A 13309-nucleotide genomic window follows, 5' to 3' on the forward strand; every position below is an offset into this window, starting at 1 on the left:
ACTTCGGTGATATTTTTTGTGCCATTTATCTTATTCTTTGGCACACCAGTATAGAAAATTATTTGATTTTTGTTTTGATTTGGAACTAATACTTTATATGAAGTCCAAAACCGATATTCTATTTTATTTATTAGAATACTGAACAATTATAGTTTTTTTATTGAATCCTGTTTAAATCAAATATTACTTCTAGTTACCCTTTCTTGTTAATCGATTGACTGCATAAAATATTTTTTAACAATTTTTTAGCTCATGATCATAATCATCGCTATGTCATTCAAAGTACAACATTCAAGGTAGATGACTCACAATATTGAAAATATTTCAAAAAATGTTTTTTATACACTATTTTTGGTACCAAACATGATTTTGGGTATAATTGAATTCATGTGCGTTTTCAACGGAGCCATGTTTCGTGGGCCGGCCCAATTTTGATAGGATTAGATCAGCCCACCACATAATCTCCCTTCCAGCACTTCAATTTTGTATCTCTACCCTATTCGAATTCGGCATGCAAATTTATGCAAATATATATTATAAACCCTTTCTTCCTATGTTTGCGGAGCAAGCTGAATAACACTAGCTTAATTACCTATATACACACAGTAGCTTCTCGTTAAATTGATTGCCGCCTCGCATAGTATTATTTGTTAGAACACACGCTAAACAATCCAACATGCAGCCGATAAAAATGGCGAAATAAGGAATGTTTGGAACAAATGAATATTTCAGTGAAGTACGAAACAGATTACCCGTCAATTAGAGCGAATGGAAGGCGATGGTGATCGGGTTGGCTTTAAATCAATGCAAATTTTTGTTTCATTGTCATCCTAGAGTCATGTCTCGAGTTATCCTTTGCTTGCTGGATGCTTCGGAATATTCCTTGGAGTGCTACAACTATAGAGTACTTCAGTGTATTATGGATTAGCAACTTTAAACCCTCTGTTATAAACGTTTATTTTTATGTTTTTATCTTTTTATTTTATTTTATTATTTATTTTATTCATTTTATTTATTTTTTTTAACACTTTCAAGCCCCTCGAACGATTTTGATACGGCGTGGAACGTGTTGAAGAAAGAAAACAATTTCTCCGATTTTAAATGTACTTTTGAATTCAGATTCCCATAAAACATTTGAATATGAATACAGTTTTGTGAATATGTCAGATATTAGCTTGAATTATGGCTCTCCACAGCAATACCCCTATTGTATTAAAGAAAAATGAACCTTTGCTTGTCTTTTCAGTGTCTGTCACCCATATCCGTTGAATATTGACACCCTCGATTTACGTTTTTAACTGTGAACAAATTTATGTCTTCAGTAAGCCTTCTGATACGATTGCACTATATTTATTAATGTCACGGACAATGGGCTGTGTGGCCCGCGGCAATATTTTACCACCAGAAATAACTTCATTGAATTCATCGACCCGTAACATTCGTCTATTGGCTGTCGCAAAGTTATTTTGAGCTATAAAATTTCAAGTAGCGCGTCAGCGTAATTGGCATTTGAAGTAATCAAGTAATTTCAATTTAACAGTAAACATTAATTTCTCACGATAATTGCTGAAATTGGTCTCTATACTGGTCTGTTGATAATATGTGATCTAGATAATAATCTTTGTTCATATTAAAATTCGATCAATGTCATTTATAGTCTTTTCGATAAGTTCGCTCCTGCCCTTCTGGCGATTTATGCAATTACACATACGCTATTCTCGACGTACAAATTACATGAAAAATACAGATCCATTTGATAATCTATTTGTGTGACTACTTTCAATTTTAGACTCTGCGCAGTCATTTGATTTTTAACAAGTTTCCAATGATCGAACCTTCATTCCTTCCAATAATGTTTTGCTTAATTTAAACTCATAACGTTGATTGTGTAAATGGCGTGGATTATGACTTTAAAGTCAAAATGGTGTAAAATGCAATATCATGGGAACATTGTGTTAGTCGAATGTTTAAAACGCTATAAAATGTGTCTACATTTTTCAACAGCTCAACCTACAAATCTCGCTTCTCGCTAGTTCAACCCTCTTGTCCTTAGAGAGTTTTGCTTGATTTGTACAATATTTCATACAAACCGCGGAGTAAGATGAGTTATGGGGACACATTCGAAATTTATTGTTTTATTGCAATCGATCAGATGGCTACGGCGGTATTATCTTTTACGCTCTAGCACCATCTGAAAATAAGAACAAAAAATATAAGAAAAAGTTACCGTTGGTAGTGCTCGAAAGTGCCAAACATCTCGTTCTTGAATATTCAAAATCTGATTCCATTGCGGTGGGAATGTAAAATTTCCACATCAAACGGAAGCAGCACCATCCCTCGCCGTTACTACGATTACGACTTGTTGCACCGTGAAAGGAAATTTTGAAATATTCCTCACTCCTATATCCTGAAACCACGGTGGCACAATCGTTGCCAGGAAGTGACGTCGGCGTATGCCCCTTGAAACGGGCACAGAAAGACATCATTGATCCCCTAGTCCAGAAGGAACAACAACGAAAAAAGGTAAAGGAATCAAGAAATATATGCAGCATTTGCGAGCTAACATGAAAAAGTATTTATTGACAATACGTTGAGGAATTTACAACGTCATGTTTAATGGTTGATTATTGATCATTTGCACGGTTGGAATAGTGAACAGGACTGGCTGCAATGGCGTACTGTGCGATTGTTCACCGCGTACAATGGGTGTGGAATTTTTCATTTGAAAGTCTACAACTAGACGAGATATTAGGCTTTTCATCCGTTGAAATCTGCCTTAAATGTAATTGAAAAAAATTAACAATAAGTAAAAGATATAGTGTGCTTGACATATAGTATACATCGATGTCACTGAGACATTAGCTTATTTTTTTATAACTAGACATCTGTGCACTTAGCTCTTTGAAATTATTCGCTTGCCTTTTACATCAACTGCAGATATTAAAGGATTTGTAAATTTTCACTTAGTTTAGAAAGTACATAGCTCAATCGCATCCTATTCTCCTAGAACTGCCTCTTAATACCATGTCATACACCATGAAACTATTTAGTTGGATGGATTGAGAATCGTATACAATACAACGTCCATTATCCAGGCCCGATTAACTGGCGGGCGGGTTATCCGTAAACTAAAAAATAACAGCTAGTAGTAGAGTTTTTTTTAACTGTTTTACCATTTTGTCCGAGAGGAACTCGAGAGTTTCTACAAGGAGATTTTTAAGTTCAACTCTCGGGAAAAGTTTCCATAGTAATAATAAACAATATCGTTTTATATTAAAATCGTTGAAGTATCGCATTGCGTTGACCTATCATTTTCATCTTCAAATTTTTAACGTACAAAGCTAAAGGACCTGTTATCCGTGGAAATCGTTTAACCGACACGCGGCCGGTGCGCATTTTGCCGGAGAATCTTCGTTAATTTCTAGGCACCAAGGCAGTGTTCCAGTCGCTCAGATATCTGTTAATTTTCCTATTTTATTCCTACACGAATTGGTAAATTTACATTTGCTTATTTTAACATGCACTAAGCAGGTAAATTAGAGAAATTTGGCTGGATAGGTTTAAAAAAAATGTAAAATAAGCTCATTTGTGGTACAGTACAGGTGGCACTATGGATTATTGTCTCAATACAACGCTTTGTTTTAGGATATTTTTCTTTTCTCCCAAAAATGATCGCTAAAGCTTATTTTAGCCTATTTTATGAATTAAACATGTTCAATGTTGATACATTTCCACTATTCGAGGTAATTTGTTACTCTCTGTTTAGAGCAATAATCATATTTACCCAAATTTCACTTCATTTCACTATTCACTTTACACTATTTCACTTGCAACTTCCAGTTGCAGTAGCGTTTTGAAGATGGTGGAAATCAACACTTGTGCTACAAGTCTCTGATTTTGTAGAAATTGTAATTAATAGTCTTGCTTAAATTCTTACGCTCTAGTCAGATCTTGACGCATCCTCGATTCGATATTGTTATAATTGTATGGTTTTGAGATTCGTGTATTGGCATTTTTGTTTCGAATTCTTTGTTAGGCAACAAAACTTATTGGTGTCTTTTTAACTATAAGAAAATGGTAAGAACTTGCACAGTTTTGTGGCACTTTTCTCGGATAAAATGAAACATCAAATTTAATATGATCTGTACTTCGAATTTAATCACCATGAAAGTCAAGCAATTCAATAGTATATCATAGTACATAATTTTCAGTATCATCTGGTAGAATAAAACTTTCAGCTTTGTCTATATCTGTGACTATGGATCTCAAGGGTGTTTAAAATGTTCATCATGTTGATCATTAAAATGTTGATCAGAAACGAACGGACCGTACAACGTTCGTACGGAGATTTAGAAATCATGAAATTGTGATTTTCCTTGACTAAAATTCAAATGAAAGTTAATAAAGACGAATCTAGAACTTCGTAACTACAACTAGTTTCTCGATGCCAGGATTTGTATTTGCGGCATTTTATATATTTTTTTAAGTGTTGCATACTACGCATGGCAGGAAATGTTTTGCAGCTAGGTATACCTAGTGAACTATTTGCTGATTTATGCTTCTTCGCGAAGAAGCATACCGATCCGTAGCCATTCATCTTTTGTCATTCAATTGTGAAGTAAAAGTAGTGGTACGTATCGCATCTTTGTGAAACGTGCCACAACATTCCTTCGAGCATGAATATTTACCCGGGGAAAGGGCGCATATATTGCAAGGTCACAGCGTGAAATTGGATGCAAATCGACTTGTCCGGATAATAAATGGTCAGTTTTACGTATGGTTTCGATGGTATTGCCTACAGGTCGCATACACTTTCCATCAACCGATGCCACTGCAGCGGTGGTATGTAACATACTGCCTCGAACGTATTATCTCCAAGAAAAAGGCACAAAAAAGGAACCTCCAACCCGAACCCGAATGCTTCATTTATCACACAGGTTTATCTTAACGCAGCGTGCAAAAATTTATTCACAACACGCAACAAATATATCGTCCGATATGTATTTTGACTTTCGCCTCCCAAGAAAACTCATCAATTATTTGCTGCTTTTCACCCCAGGAACCAAAATTTCCCAACCGAGAGCTACTTTCGTGCATTTCTTTTCCGCGCCCGATTCGTTTCTTCGTCGCCGCCTCCATTTGCGCCATTTCCACTCGCAGTGGCAGTATTGTCAGTATGTAGGACAAAATATGGGAAAACATTTATTGAACTTGTTTAGATTTTGCGTCGATAACCCCGCGCTGTGTATTGTTGGTGTATCCTTGTATGGCCGGGATCGGCCGAGTTTGTTCCGCTGGCTGATTGGAGGCATCTTCCCACAAGGTGTGCACCGTCTGTCTTTTACAGCACTTGACACGACCAACATATGGCACATTACAGCATTAGAGCTGCTATTATCAGTGCGGTTTCAAACGGCTTTCAGCCGCTGCCCTACGGACTTATGCGAGCAAAGAGGGATGGTGTGTGAGACTTTTGCTTTTAAAATTCGATTTTGACCATAAATAAAAAGGGACCCAGATTGTACCAATTAAAGTTTAATCCGGTAGTTGAGCAAGCGGCTTAAACAGAAGGGTATTCAAGAGAAGACGGTGTTTCCCCTTTTGATAGCCAGAAAAGGTAATGAAACATGTTCTCATATGCTTTTGGTACGAGGGTTCGTACGTGATAGCAGAATTATTGATATATAGGCCGACAGAAGCGTGGAACCAATATTTACTGCTAAGCATATTGTATCATTTAGCACAAATGTTTGATTTTTAATTTTTAAATATTAATTTGGTTATCGTGATACAAAAGTTTTTAAAGTGTTGGTTCATTTTATGTAGAAAATTGAAAATGAAATGCTTTGATGTTCTTTTCCCCTTAGTTCAACATGCTTAATGCCCCCTTTCCACCTTAGTCTATCATGCCTAATCAATACCGGTTTGTTGTTGGTACGAAACACATCGTATTAATTTAAAGCTTATTTTAAAAAAATTCTCCAGAAAAAAAGCAAGATTCTGCGAGGATAAAACGAATCCGTCATTCCTTGTTTCACTCCCTCGTTCTTTTATCATGCCGCACTTGAACAATTTACACTCCTCGGTCATTGCAGTCAAGTGCGACAGTTTGAAGCCTTTGAAAGAAAATGTTTCCCTTGGTGAAAGGACAAATCATCATAAATTATTGGATTTGAACCCTCGGTTACGGGGAGCACGTGCTTAAAAGTGAAAGAAAAATCTAACACCATGCCTTCGGAAGGGCTCGTCTACTTTACTCGTCCTGTCCCTAGCCAAGACCAAAAAAGCAAAGGAAAATCGAGAGAAGAAAAAACACGAGACAATGGCCGAACATACGGACGAGGCGTAAAAGAAAAATTCCTCCATAATTTCACGTCACACAGCCTTCCCAGCTGGCTTTCTGGCCAAAAGGTCGCCAAACGGAAGAAGGGTGACACTGGCGCTTTTCCCTCGGCCATATCGACATGCTAGTAAATTATGTATCATTCGTTCACACAAAATGACACTCTCGGCAATCGTAAATCATCTACAGCGCTAAGCATAACCCCTCGCAAGGGATGTATCGTCATAAGGCCCATTCCTTGTACGGTGACCCTTGGCCGAATAACTACCATCGCTAGTCGCTACCGTTATTTCCGCATAGCAGGTTAATTACCGAGGGGCCGGACAACGTCCCTAGCTGTTGGAATTCCCTCTCACTCTATCTCTTCACCCTTGGTACGGGTTGACGATTATGATGTACGAGAAACGTGTTGCTTGCATTTCAGTTGTTTCCGGGGAGTGATTTTCCCCAATTCGCTTAAACATGTGCTCTTCATCGTTTATCATAAATTGAAGATAAACGTTTTAAAATAAGATGGTGTTCCTTCTAAACTTTGCATCCCGGCATGAGCGATAAACCATTCGAGTCCAGCCTTCGGGCTTAATTCTCTATAATGCCAAATGTATTTCAAAATAGTATTCTAAAGTAATAGTAAATGTAATCCCGAAGGACAATCTACATGTTTACAATTTATTAGAACAAACATCATAAATTCATGGTAGTTTAAGGTCAAAGGTTTATGTCCGCTGCCTACTAACAATGATTTGATAAGAATGCTGCATAGTTATGAATGTTATTACCACAATAGATAGGGTTGCAAAGATAGCCACAACTTTTACCACAAATTGTAACCCACATTCAATGGTTGCGACATCGCAATTTATGATTGCATTATAAATTACCTGCTTCTGGGTGGCTTCTGGTAATTGTAACGATAGCAATGCTTGAAATGGAGTAGCAGTAGTAGCAGCAATGGTAGAAGTAGTACTTTTTTAAATTAAACTATGTTACTTATTTGTTAAATATTTTTTTAAATTTATTTATTACATGATGACGGCGTTTGCCGTATTATCAAATTTGTTAAAAATATTGCATCTAAATTTCATTTATATTTAAATCTTAAACACAGCATTAGTTCAATATTCACCTGATCACGAGCTTTACTGGCATGGGTCTATATGCAATCTATTTTCTGTATTGCATAGAATATTGAATCAGTATCTTATTTATGTTTTGTAATTTTATTATATTGGGGCGGCCCGGTGGCATGATAGCAGCGGCGCCGGTCTTCACACGAACGGACCGGACCAAAATCCCATCCGGACCAATCCCCTGTACGCAGGACAGACTATCCAGCTACGGGTAAATAAGGTCTCGGAAAGCCAGAAATGGCAGTTCTACGACTTCTTTAGGTTGTTGTGTCCATAAATAAGAAGAAAAGTTTTATAATATTTCTTTAAATTTCATGATGATGATGATGGTCCCACCTCCACCCCTGCATAGCACCAAGAAAGTGAATTGACTATGCAGAATTTGACAGAAAAAAACTGTCCTGTCGAACATATTGTAAGCAAAATAGGAGGCCCACTTTATAATTTTCCGGTACAAACGAAATGGCACCCGGATCCGACACACGGATCATTCGCCGAGATAAGCTGTTTGATATAATAGTTTGTTTCGGGGACTGCCTGTACTGCATTAATTCGCATCGTTCATTTCTCTAATTTAATCTAATCCATTATTCTTGAAGAACATATTATCTACATTTCTCTATTTATTTATTGAAACTGTTAAGAGTATAGTGGCTTGATCATGACCATAATAAAATAAAGAGTAGAGAATGTTGATTGCACTTTATTTATGCTTCAACTTCGAGTATCTTCATATGGGTCGTCATACAATCGATCGAGAATTTTCTTCTTTAGTCGCCTTAAGATAACATCAAGAGGTCTAATGACGTATTTTTGTATTGTTCTGCCGTATAATATACTGTAAACAGAAAGATGTCTCAAACTACCAACCAAATAATTTAATGTTTTTAATGAAATAACTTCCAATATGGTATGGTATCGTGTGAAGATTGGTGCCACTACCATCAACACTAGCGGGACCACCCCTACTCTAATTGGTGTTAACTCTCTGTCTCTCTTGGTATTTTGGTATTTTAATGAATATAAAAATGGTAGTATTTTAACATAGTTTCAAAGAAATACAATCTTCCTTGAACGTGTCTTAAAATTTAATATTATTAATGTGCCAATCTTATACTCTGGATTGGATCCTTTGGTAGGCTTATAAAGACTTTGCGTCTTTTTCCATTTCGCACCTAAGTATTTTAAACTGTTCCTACCACCTCTATCCTTGTTTGTTGATCGATTGTTTTTTTTATTGTTTGCTCGTTGGAAGTGTTGCATAAAAAATGTACCAGGTTTATTGCCAATAACTCAAGTTACAAGTTTCCACTGCATGCAGGGAAAGTTCTTCCATTATCTGTTAAAATGGACAACGAATATATATTATAATACAATATTTCTGATAATAGTAATACCTTTATTGTAATTTTGCTCACAGTTTTGTTGTTTTTGTAATAGTCTCACATATTTTTTCACCATTTATTGTATTTGCCCATCTACTCTACATAATTATCATTTCGGTTCGATTATATGTTTTTGAAGTTCCCAATTACACGGCTCGAAGACGAACTCGATGAACACCTCAGTCTTGTAATATACTGCAAACAGAAAGATGTAACAAACTACCAACCAAATCATTTAAAGTTTTTAATGAAATAACTTTCGACTAAACGACTTTTATATGGCCCGGAATACTCGGATCCTTCAGCAGTGACCATCCGTGAAAACACTAGGTACATTTCGATTCCAAAAACTCCATTTATGACCCTGTAGGTCACGCACCGGAGTGGCGAAAAGTGCTGAGACGAATTATCTTGTAATGCTGACTACTCAGCCGAGGTCGTAAAACGAAGCAGCTAAGCATTAACGTGCGAAGCGAAAATCCACCCAAGACTGCAGTGGAGTCATGTCGTTTGTTGGTAGCTCGCCTCTTCTCCACTCTATAAAGACGGAATTCATTCTAGGCACAAGTGCCCGGTTAGAAGAAGCAATAGCCATAACAATAAATGATGCTGGAATAGGAAAGCAACAAGAAATAGATCTTAAATCGAGAGCCTTTTTCCCTTTTTAGGTGCCCTTGGTCCTACGAAATCGGAAGACGCTAAGCTTGAGCATACAGCCATATCGGGGGATCACAGTGCACACTGGAATGGATTCGTTCCAATCGGCCGGTCGATTAGTCGTCACCCTTCTCGTGGATAGAAAAATCGAACCTTCCGATGACCAGCGGTCACCGGACGGAAATAACTGTGGGATTAATAAAGGCTAAAGGAATATTCCCTGAGGTAAATAAAACAAACCATAAATGTTTATGTATGATATATAGAAATGGAATCGAAAGAAACGCCTTCCGTGACGATGTTTTCATACAACACGACTTACCTGCGATAAGCTTTCGTAAACCGTACGGAAAATTTCCAATTTTCCCCGGATCAAGTATGGAAATGCACATATTTAAGAACACTGTTATGTTCACTGAAATTGTTCGATAATTTATGTTTGCACTAGCTTGCACAATATTTTAAAACTATTGTCGTGAATTGTTTGAAAGTAACCATCATTTTCTTTTGTTGGTTACGGCAGTACATGATATTATTTCGCGTGTTTCTTGCATTGCTATCAAACGCCATCTCCAACTTCAGACAGACAGAAGCCAACAACACTGTTAAACATATCCTACTTGTTGAAACTGCGCTCCGTGGTTCGCCATCAGGTTGAAGGTAATGGTAAAATGTAATTTTCCCACAGCACATTTACTTTCGGTCGGTGTACGGTCCAGTTTTGCTGCTTCGTCTCGATATAGCCTTAGGGCATTTTTAGGGTGAAAAAACTCCCCCATTGTATGATTCGTTGATTCGATTAACACCCCCTAGTGCTCGCGAAAAATATGCTTCACATTGACTAATCCCAACCCACACTTAAAAAACACGTTGTTAGGATACGAATAAAGAGTAGCACATTAGCCTCACATTGTGGTCGGTTCAAGCTATGGTTGAATGCGAATAAAAATGATTTTAATTTAATCAATGTTCACGCTTTAAGAAATTCGATGCCTTTAGGGACTTGAAAGAGCGTGCTCAAATTATAGATTCATTGTGACTAGCATTACATAGTTTTTAGTCCTTAGTATTGGATCATCGAAATGATGATGCGTTTCAAATATGTCAGGTAATAATTATGAACATTGTCACATGCTACATGTTTCTTGCGACACTTACAATTGTAATGCGACTGTTGAAGATGTACGCTTGGTTGTTTCTTATCTTATTGTAAACAAGAAACGTATATTTTCCACAATATATAATAACAACCATTGGTAAAAACTGTGCAATAAGAATATATTTTCTGCCAGTTCATGTCACACAAACTTGAATATTAACTATGAACATTGTATAGGAGGTGATACTACTTGTTATGATGCAATCTGATTAATCGGAGCTAAGCACTGACAGCCACTCAGCCATGGCCCGCGATTGTCATGTGTGCGATGTGTGCGTGAGTGTCCTGGGGCGCTGACCGCAGGATCGGGTCAGCGCGCAAGCGAGCAGGGATTCGGTGGGAAGACAGCAAAGCGTTCGGTGTGCTGCTGGCGATGCGTGTGTAATTGTATTTAGTAATAAAGTATCGTCTATGTCTTAAAACTTTACAAGCGTTCATTGTGCTATTCGGACACCCCAAAAAAGCAAAGACATAAAAGTAGTGTTAACCAATTATTTTAATACATTAATAGTATGCGGCTCGACCGTTCATCCGATAATAATAAAAAATACTGCTATTTCATGAAACCAAATGGCCAAATGAAGGTCATCACCTTCGGAGTAATCACCTTTCGATTTAATGCACCTTTTCCATGTCTTAAACTGTCATGTCTGTCAAACAAACATGTCTCCCACTCCTCGAAGCAGGTGGAAAACGCGGATGCTGGGATGTCTTTTAGTTCCGCCGTCGCTGCGGCTTCTATCTCCTCGATAGTGTCAAAACAGTGTCTCCAAAGCGGCCGTTTTAGCTTCTTGAACAGCCAGAAGTCGGTTGGTGCCAAATCTGGCGAATTCGGCGGTTGCGGAACAATATGGGTGCCAGTTGTTGAGAAAAACTCCCTCAAAATGATGGCCGTATGGGAGGGCGCATTATCGCGGTGCAAAACCCAGCTGTTGTTTTTCCACAAATTCGGCCGCTTTCGCCGGATGGAGGTCCCAACACTTTCCGAAAGATCTCGGCTTGACTATCGAATTGACTCGCCGACTCTGCTTTTCAGACTAAATCTTTACGTCCCAGCTAGAAGGCTCCGTGCTAGGATGTTACTTGACGACGTTTCGGCTCCTCTGATCCGTTTTTAATTATGTGCCGAGAAATTAATGCTGTTTGTGGTCGTTACGAACCTTACATGTCGCGTTATGCGTTTTTAAACTGTATTCGTGCTGTGCGGTCAACTTCCTGTTAATTTGTTTTCTTTTGCTATTTTGTAAAACTAATCTTAAAAATGCTTCAAAGGGGTCACATGAGGCCCATTGAATTTAAAAAATAAATAACAAATAACAAATCCTTGATTTAGACGACGTTAGCGTCGTCGGTCGAGGTGGATGGTCTCCCCAGACGGTCCTCGTCTTCGACCTTTCACGGCCATTCTTGAAATCACTGTACCATTTGTACACATTTTTCTTCGACATACATTCTTCCCCGAAGGCTTTTTGTAACATCCGCAGTATTTCCTCAGCGTTTATTTCATTGCGCAAACCAAATGTGGTACATGCGCGCTGCTCCACAAACTTGGACTTGGTCAATATGGACAAAAACACTTGGTGCAGCTCCGAAAACAAATTGTCACTAGGTCCCGGCTAGGGGTTCATGTGGTGACTAGAAACGTGGCAGATCTGACAAAAAAATACATATTAACTTATCTATTTTATCACTTGGCATTTTGGTACTTGATATTTGGTTTAATGTTGTTTAATGACGCGGAGGTTTCAGAATTCTTTTAGTTGCAAACAATATCCGTGTTTCTGCCACATAATAAATGGATATTCTTCTTTCTTCTTTACCGGTACAACAACCTCGAGAGGTCTAGGCTTGTCATTTCTGGCTTTCTATAATTTTATTATCTCGTAGTTGGATGTCTTGCATAGGGACGATCGTTCTGGATGGGATTTTGATACTACCGGGTCACCCCAAGGATGTGCATTATCGAATATGTTTTTACCAACATTACAGTCAGGTTTTGATATTAAGAATGGTTCGTTAGCATTTATGACTCCCATGCTATTTTATATGCGTCTTTGTTGATTTGATTTGTTGTTGAAAGGGACTATTTGTGTGTTCACACAAATATTTGATAAAAAAAACTTATCTCTATTGCTAATTATAATGTATAAGGTTTAGATGTAGACGACTTAACAATTTTATTGCATTAACCAGCCAATCCTCCGCGATCAGGTCAAATACAAAATAATCCCAAAACTGCTAGGGGTATGAGTTGTTAGGCAAAAAAAAAGATTCTGTTATATTGCAATGTCCTGTTCGCGTTGCAAACTTTCTTAAGGTTATTCCTAAAAACATGAACAAAAAGTAGATGAAATAAAGCTTTATTAAAACCATGCTTATAACTTATGTTTACTTTATCTGGGTGGCTGGTGCACGAGCTAATATCTCTTCGTAAAATTATGATATTAATTCACTAGCAATACATATGAAAAGATCGTATGTTTTTGTAAGGCCCAGCAAATTTCTCTTTCCGGGTAGGCTGGGCATTGTCGGCTCTAGGTCTCTCGCCCCCCACGGCCACTCAGTCCGCTTACAGGAAGTTCCGTCTCTGACACCAGAAAAGAATAAGAATATAGAAGAGAACAGATAAAATAAA

This window comes from Anopheles marshallii, chromosome 3 (assembly GCF_943734725.1).
Source record: "Anopheles marshallii chromosome 3, idAnoMarsDA_429_01, whole genome shotgun sequence".
NCBI classification, from domain to species: domain Eukaryota; kingdom Metazoa; phylum Arthropoda; class Insecta; order Diptera; family Culicidae; genus Anopheles; species Anopheles marshallii.